The sequence below is a fragment of the Cricetulus griseus genome, chromosome 4 (assembly GCF_003668045.3).
Source record: "Cricetulus griseus strain 17A/GY chromosome 4, alternate assembly CriGri-PICRH-1.0, whole genome shotgun sequence".
NCBI lineage: Eukaryota > Metazoa > Chordata > Mammalia > Rodentia > Cricetidae > Cricetulus > Cricetulus griseus.
Window position 1 is genome coordinate 125,472,963 of NC_048597.1, and position 6,941 is coordinate 125,479,903.

At 50.3% G+C, this 6,941-nt stretch overlaps 1 pseudogene; it reads right to left on the bottom strand.

Annotated features, from left to right (window-relative positions):
• Positions 1–1,367: 1,367 nt before the first annotated feature.
• On the bottom strand, positions 1,368–6,543 carry LOC113835590 (annotated as a pseudogene).
• Positions 6,544–6,941: the final 398 nt, after the last annotated feature.

Genomic DNA, 6,941 nt, shown 5'->3' on the forward strand with positions numbered 1-6,941 from the left:
ACCCCAGTTCCAACCCCTGCCGCTACTCCTAGTCCTAGCAAGACCGCTAAGGTCAGGGTAACAGGTTCCCTCTTGTAACGAGTACAGTGATCAAATTCATCTATAAATGAACTATCATCATGATAAATGACTCTAGGCACCAGCTGGACCAAAATACAAAAGTCCCTAGTACTGTTAAAAAGTGAAGTTTGCAAGCAGGGGGTAAGGCCGGTGCCACAGGCCCACCAAGTATCTGGGGGGGGGTACTAGATATTGATTTTGGCCATCTGTCAGGGTGTCAATAGTTATGTTACAGAGGGGCTGGTGTCTAGTAGGCACTTTGCCTATGCATAGTCCAGTGCCTGATACCGCTGACAGGGTCAGCTTCCGTTGACTCCCCCAGGGGAAGTGAATGGTCAGAAGTAACGTTATAGCTCCGCATTTGAGCTATTCCTTCATAATAAGGGGGATTAGAAGCAAAGCACAGCCAGCAAGATTGGGTAGCAGTGGGGTTTGTGCGGTTTAAAACGACGAACGCACTAGCGAGCAGATTTACAGGCGATCCTCAGTTCTCATAGGGTGGAGGAGGGACGTAATTGGATTAGGGCTGGAAGGGGCCTTTGGTGATGGGGTGAGACTAGGAAGTCTCTCAGGCCTGGGTGGGGGGTTACCAAGTGCCGGATTAGGTCCTACGGGTCATGCGGGTGGATTTTCTATCTTTATCCTGATAGCAAAAAGGAACCCAGGGTCTCCCGTTCCAGTATAGTCTCTCCAACCCCAGCAGTTGCCTTTTACCCATTGGCGATCTTGTTTTCCCCGTGCTGTGAAACTAATATTCAGAGGGTTACATTAGCTGCCTTTGCATGGCCCCTGAGGGCCACCCGAGGCTCCAGGAGCACATCCAGTCTTATTAGCCGGGTATTTAGATGTGTCTCTCTCTCCTTTTTCTGGCTCTTGCGGCGTACGACCCTTTTTTACTATAATCAGATCCCAGGAAGAGGAGGGATTCCAGTAGGCTTCTCCTGTGGTCTCACATCCCCATTTACCACAGAAATAACCTGATGCCCCCCCCCCACATTGTCTCTTCATTTCTCTGCTATGTCCCTGCCCGGGGCAGACGTAAAAGTCTGCTGCCTGGAGGTTGGCTCAAAAAAATTGTCCAGAACATCCCAATGTGCTCCCTATACCATGAGGGACACATTGTTCCTCCGGGAGTGGTTTATCTAAATTGTCATAATTAGAAAGATCCCAGGCCAGGGAACCGGCAGCTAACTTACAGATATCAGGTGCAAGATCAGGCCACCAAGTCCAAGGGGGGTGCACTGCGGTTTTTGACCACACGATGTCGCCTTCTTCATTAAGCATTTCCCATGCGGGGAACATGCGGGTTATTCCCCAAGGTTGGGGCTACGGCGAAGGCGCAACTTAAGAGGATTATCACTGGCGGCCACTGTCCAATTATTTTCTCGGTTGTTTTCATTTTGACTGGGTGCCTTTTTTATGTGGGAAGCATGGATCCAGGCAACAATCCCATCTACCTTTACTGCCGTGGGTGTAGTCAACAGCACTAGATAGGGTCCTTTCCACCGAGGCTCAAGTGTGCCAGCGCGATGTCATCTGACCAAGACTGAGTCTCCGACCTGGAATCGCTGGGGCACCTCGGTGGTCCCTGGAGTGTAGGCTTCTTTGATCTAATCCCAGATCTGTGTTTTGACAACTTCTTAGGCCTTTAAGTGGGTAAACAGAGCAGAGGAGGAGGGAGAGTGAGTGCAAGGATCCAATATCCGCCTGACTCAGTCAAGGGGGGCTGTCCCCCATGTAGGATTTTGTAAGGGGTAAGGCCGAAACGTCCAGGTGTGAATCGGACACTAAGGAGCGCAAAGGGGAGAAGGGTCACCCAGTCTTTGCCGCCGGTCTCAATAGCCAATTTAGTAAGTGTCTCTTTTAGGGTTCTATTCATTCTTTCTACCTGTCCTGAGCTCTGGGGTCTGTAAGCACAATGTAATTTCCAATTAGTCCCCAGTTGGGTGGCCAACTCCTGACTTACCTGGGCAACAAAAGCCGGCCCGTTGTCTGAACCAATTACCTTGGGGATCCCAAACCTGTGCAGGATTTCTTCCAGTTATCTTCCTGGTTACCATTTGAGCAGTTTCAGACTTCGTGGGAAAGGCTTCCACCCATCCTGAAAAAGTGTCTATAAAAACTACAAGGTACTTATTACCATATTTTCCTGGCTTAATTTCAGTGAAGTCTACCTCCCAATAAATTCCCGGCCGATCTCTCCTCATTCTTTTTCCAGGTTCTTTGAACGGTCGGGCAGCATTGGTCAAGGTGCAGGCTTGACATGACTCTATTACCTCTTTTATTATTGTATTTAATCCTAGAACATAATATTTAGAACCTTTGATTAATTGCTTAAGTTTTTCGTTTCCAAGATGAGTCAGCTGGTGAATTCATCTCACATAGACTTGTCCTTCTTTAGAGGGTAGAATGATTCTTCCATCTTTGGTTTTTGCCAGTCCACCGAAACTGAACATCTGAGCTTTTCCTGCACAGGTCATATCTTTGATTAAATCATAATCTTTATAGGGATAGACGAAGCTGGGATGGATGACGCTGGCTTGTGGGGTTCTGGCGGGGTTCCAGTTTCTTCTGCCAGCACTACCGCTCCCTGGGCAACTTACTTTGCTGTTAGATCAGCCATCTGGTTCCCCTTTGTGACTGGGTCAGCCCCCTTCTGGTGTCCCAGGCAGTGGACGATGGCTAATTTTTGTGGAAGATGTATGGCTTCTAGGAGGGCCAGGATTTCTTCTTTGTTTTTAACTTCCCTTCCTGCTGAGGTAAGCCCCTCTGTCTGTAAATGGCTCCATGAATGTGAGCCGTGGCGAAGGCATAACGGCTGTTGGTGTAAATGTTGAGAGCCTTACCTTCTGCCAGACGCAGAGCTTGAGTCAATGCCAGGAGCTCAGCTTTTTGAGCCGAGGTTCCTTCTGGGAGACTGCTAGCCCAAATTACCTGCTTTCCATCCACCACCGCTGCTCCCACCCTTCTTTTACCTTCTACCACAAAGCTGCTGCCGTCTGTATACCAGTTTGGCACACCCGGCCAAGGTTGTGCGGTCAGGTCCTTCCTGGTCCCGGTCTCTTCAGCCAGGACGTCAGTGCACCGGTGCACTGGGGTAGAGTCCTTCGCTTCGGGGAGCAGGGTGGCTGGGTTAAGAATAGCAGGAGGAGCAAAGGTTATCTGATCATTTAACAACAAGCTCTGGTAATGTGTCATCCGGGCATTTGTCATCCAGCAGTCAGGCGGCTGCCACACAATACTTTCTAAAGCATGAGGGGCGATTACAGTCATATGCTGACCCAGGGTAAGCTTATCGGCGTCTTTTACAAGTAAGGCTACTGCAGCAATGGCTTTCAAGCAAGAGGGCCACCCGCTGGCAACGGGGTCTAGCTTTTTAGAAGGGTAGGCCACCGGCCGCTTCCAGGGCCCCAGGGTCTGAGTCAGAACTCCACGGGCCACTCCAGCCCGCTCATCAACATATAGAGTGAAAGGCTTAGTCAGGTCTGGCAGGGTCAACGCGGGAGCTGTGAGCAGGGCAGTCTTTATTTTATCGAAGGCCCTTTGGTGTTCCTCCGTCCAGGTGAATGGGACTTTTTCTTTAGTGAGTGGGTACAGAGGGGCTGCCAGCATGGCGAACCCCGGTATCCAGAGTCTACAGAAACCCACAGTTCCCAAAAACTCGTGTATTTGTCTCGGAGTGGTGGGGGTCGGGATCTGCATCACTGTCTTTTTCCGTGCTTCAGTGAGCCACCGCTTCCCTTCTCGGAGAGTGTATCCTAGGTAGGTCACTTCCGAGCGGCATAACTGGGCTTTCTTGGTGGACACCCGGTACCCCAATTCACCCAATTACTTTAGGAGCTTTCTGGTCCCGTCGAGGCACAGTTCCTGGGTCAAGGCTGCGAGCAGTAAATCATCTACGTACTGCAAGAGAGAAATCTGGGAGTTTCGTGCCCTGAAGGGTGCAAGGTCATGGTGGAGCGCTTCATCGAAAAGAGTCTGTGAATTTTTGAACCCCTGTGGCAACCTAGTCCAGGTCAGTTGATCCGTATGTCCTCCTTTGGGATCTTGGCATTCAAAAGCGAATAGGGGTTGGCTATTCGGATGTAACCTGAGACAGAAAAAGGCATCTTTCAAATCCAGAACGGTGTATCAGGATCATTCAGGTCGTAAGGAACTCAGCAAGTTGTAAGGGTTGGGCACGGTTGGGTGAATGTCCTGTACTCGTTAATTGACTTCTCTCAAGTCCTGGACAGGTCGATAATCATTGGTTCCAGGCTTACGTACCAGCAGGAGGGGGGTATTCCAAGGGGACCTGCAGGGAATCAGTATACCTTGTTGTAACAGTCTCTGGATATGTGGTTGAATGCCTTCTTTAGCCCCTTGAGTCATGGGGTACTGTCTGACTGAGATGGGGGTGGCAGCCGCTTTAAGCTCCACTATAACCGGTGGTATTTGCTTAGCCAGCCCCATTCCAGTCTGCTCTGCCCAAACCTCTGGAAAAGCTGTCAGCCATTCTTTAGGGGGCAAAACCCCAGTTTTGGGTTGATGGAGGCGATATTCTTCTTCTAGACTTAGAACTAAGCATGTTATAGGGGCTTCCCCCCAGGTGACTTCTGGTCCCTTTGGGGTGAACTGGACCTGAGCCTTTAATTTGGTCAACAAGTCCCTTCCCAGAAGGGGCACAGGGCACTCAGGAATCACAAGGAAAGAGTGAGTTACTTGGCCTTTTCCAATTTCTAAACTTCTTTCGGTTGTCCAAGGGTAAAGTTTGCTCCCAGTTGCTCCTATGACCAGGGTTCTTTTCGATCCTAACTGCCCTAACGGTTTAGTCAAAACTGAGTGTTCCGCCCCTGTATCTACTAAGAAATTAATGGAGTTCCCCTCCACAGAGAGAGTTACTCTAGGCTCGGGGAGGGGGACCGAGCCCCGACTCCCCTAATCTTCCTCGAGGGCCAACATCTTGGGGCCCTTTTGTTTCTTTTGGGAGAAATCTCTAGCCCAGTGTCCTTTTTCTTTACAGTATGCACATTGGTCTTTTTCAAGTTGCAGTCTCTGTCCTCCTGGGGGTTTTCTTGCCCTGTTGCCCAGGTAACCTGACTGTCCTCTTTCTGACCGTTCTCTGCCTACTACTGTGGCCAAAATCTTAGTAAAATTCCTCTCCTGGCGGCGATCCCGCCGATTCTCCCTCTCTTCTGCCTCCATTTTTTTTCTTTCTTGTTTTTCTTCCTCAGTCTCTCTCTTGTGATACACTTTCTCTGCCTCTTTTACTAAATCCTGCAATGTATAATCCTGGAGCCCCTCTAATCTTTGCAACTTTTTCTTGATATCAGAGGCTGAGTGTCCTATAAAAGCCATGGCTACAGCCACCTGCTGTCCATCCGAGGAGGGATCAAATGGAGTATATCTCCTATATGCCTCCATCAGTCATTGTAAGAAGACAGAGGGTGACTCTACTGGACCCTGTAAGATTTCTCTTACCTTTGCCAAATTGGTGGGTCGCTGAGAGGCCCCCTTGAGACCTGCCACTAGAGCCTGGTGGTAGACCGTGAGACGCCCCCTATCTCCTGCAGAGTTGTAATCCCAGTCACGGGGGAGCAAGGGAAAAGCGGCATCTATAAGATTAGGGAGATTGGTGGGGGTCCCATCTGGTCCTGGAACATTCTTTCTGGCCTCTAGAAGGATCCTCTCTCTTTCTTCAGTCGTAAAGAGGACCTGCAAGAGTTGTTGACAGTCGTCCCAAGTGGGCTGATGAGAATATATCAGGGACTTGAGGAGTCCCGTCAAGCCTGAGGGGTTCTCTGAAAAGGAGGGGTGGTTAGTTTTCCAGTTGTACATATCCGCTGATGAAAACAGCCAATACTGCAGTGGAACTAATTCCCCTGGAGCTGGGTCGGGTCCATAAGCTCATAATGGTAGCACAACGGTGGAATCAGGTCCCGCACCAGATCCCTCTGGGCTGCGGCCCCGGCGGCTTCGAGTCCTGGCCACTGGCCCTATTTTGGAGGCCAGCCGGGAGTCCGTTGGGACCTGTGGGGCTGCATGAGAAACAGGTTGAGGATATGGGGGAGGAGGGTGGTCAAGGAGGGAGACATCATAAATTTCAGGATAGATCCGCGAAGGAGCTGTTGGATCAGGCGCTGGCGAATCTGAAGGAGGCACTTTCCTTGCAGCCACCGCAACAGTTGCAGTCCCTATTCCCGATGTCCAAGGCTTCATCCAGGGTGGCGGGTTTTGGACTAGGTCCTGCCACATGATAATGTATGGAACCTGATCAGGGTATCCCCCTGTGGCCTGAAAAATAATTCGCTTGACAGCGGAAATAACAGATGGATTAAAAGTTCCCCCCGAAGGACATCCTACACCGAAACTTGGCCATTCGGAAGAACAAAAAGTCCGCCAAGGTACTTTTCTGACCTTGACAGAAAGATTATGAGCCCGAGTCTTAATGACTGTCCAATGGTCCAGGGTCAGTGTTAGTGGGGTCGTCACAGTCTGTCCCATGTCTACCTCTGTTACACACACGATAAAAACAATCACCATGACAGAAAGACAAGGAAGCAAAGCGAGCTGTCGACCTCTAGTCCACCAGTAATTCTGAAAGGAATCAGGCGGCCGGGAAATGGCCCTTTGACACAGATCATCAAGGAGAAAACTTACCTCCCGACCTTCTCCGTGGAGGTCCACCAGGCATCCCTGGTCCTTCTCCTGTCCTCCCGGGACGTCTCCCAGGGTGACCAAACGCTGGACACCTGGACACATCTATCCCCGTCCACTCCGCTCCTCCTCCTGGCGAGCGGCCTCTAAAGAGCGTTTGCGAAAACGAAACTGCGATCGCACCAGATTTTTGAACAGGCCACAAACAAAGAGTCACAACAGAACAAAAATTCTTACCTCCAAGT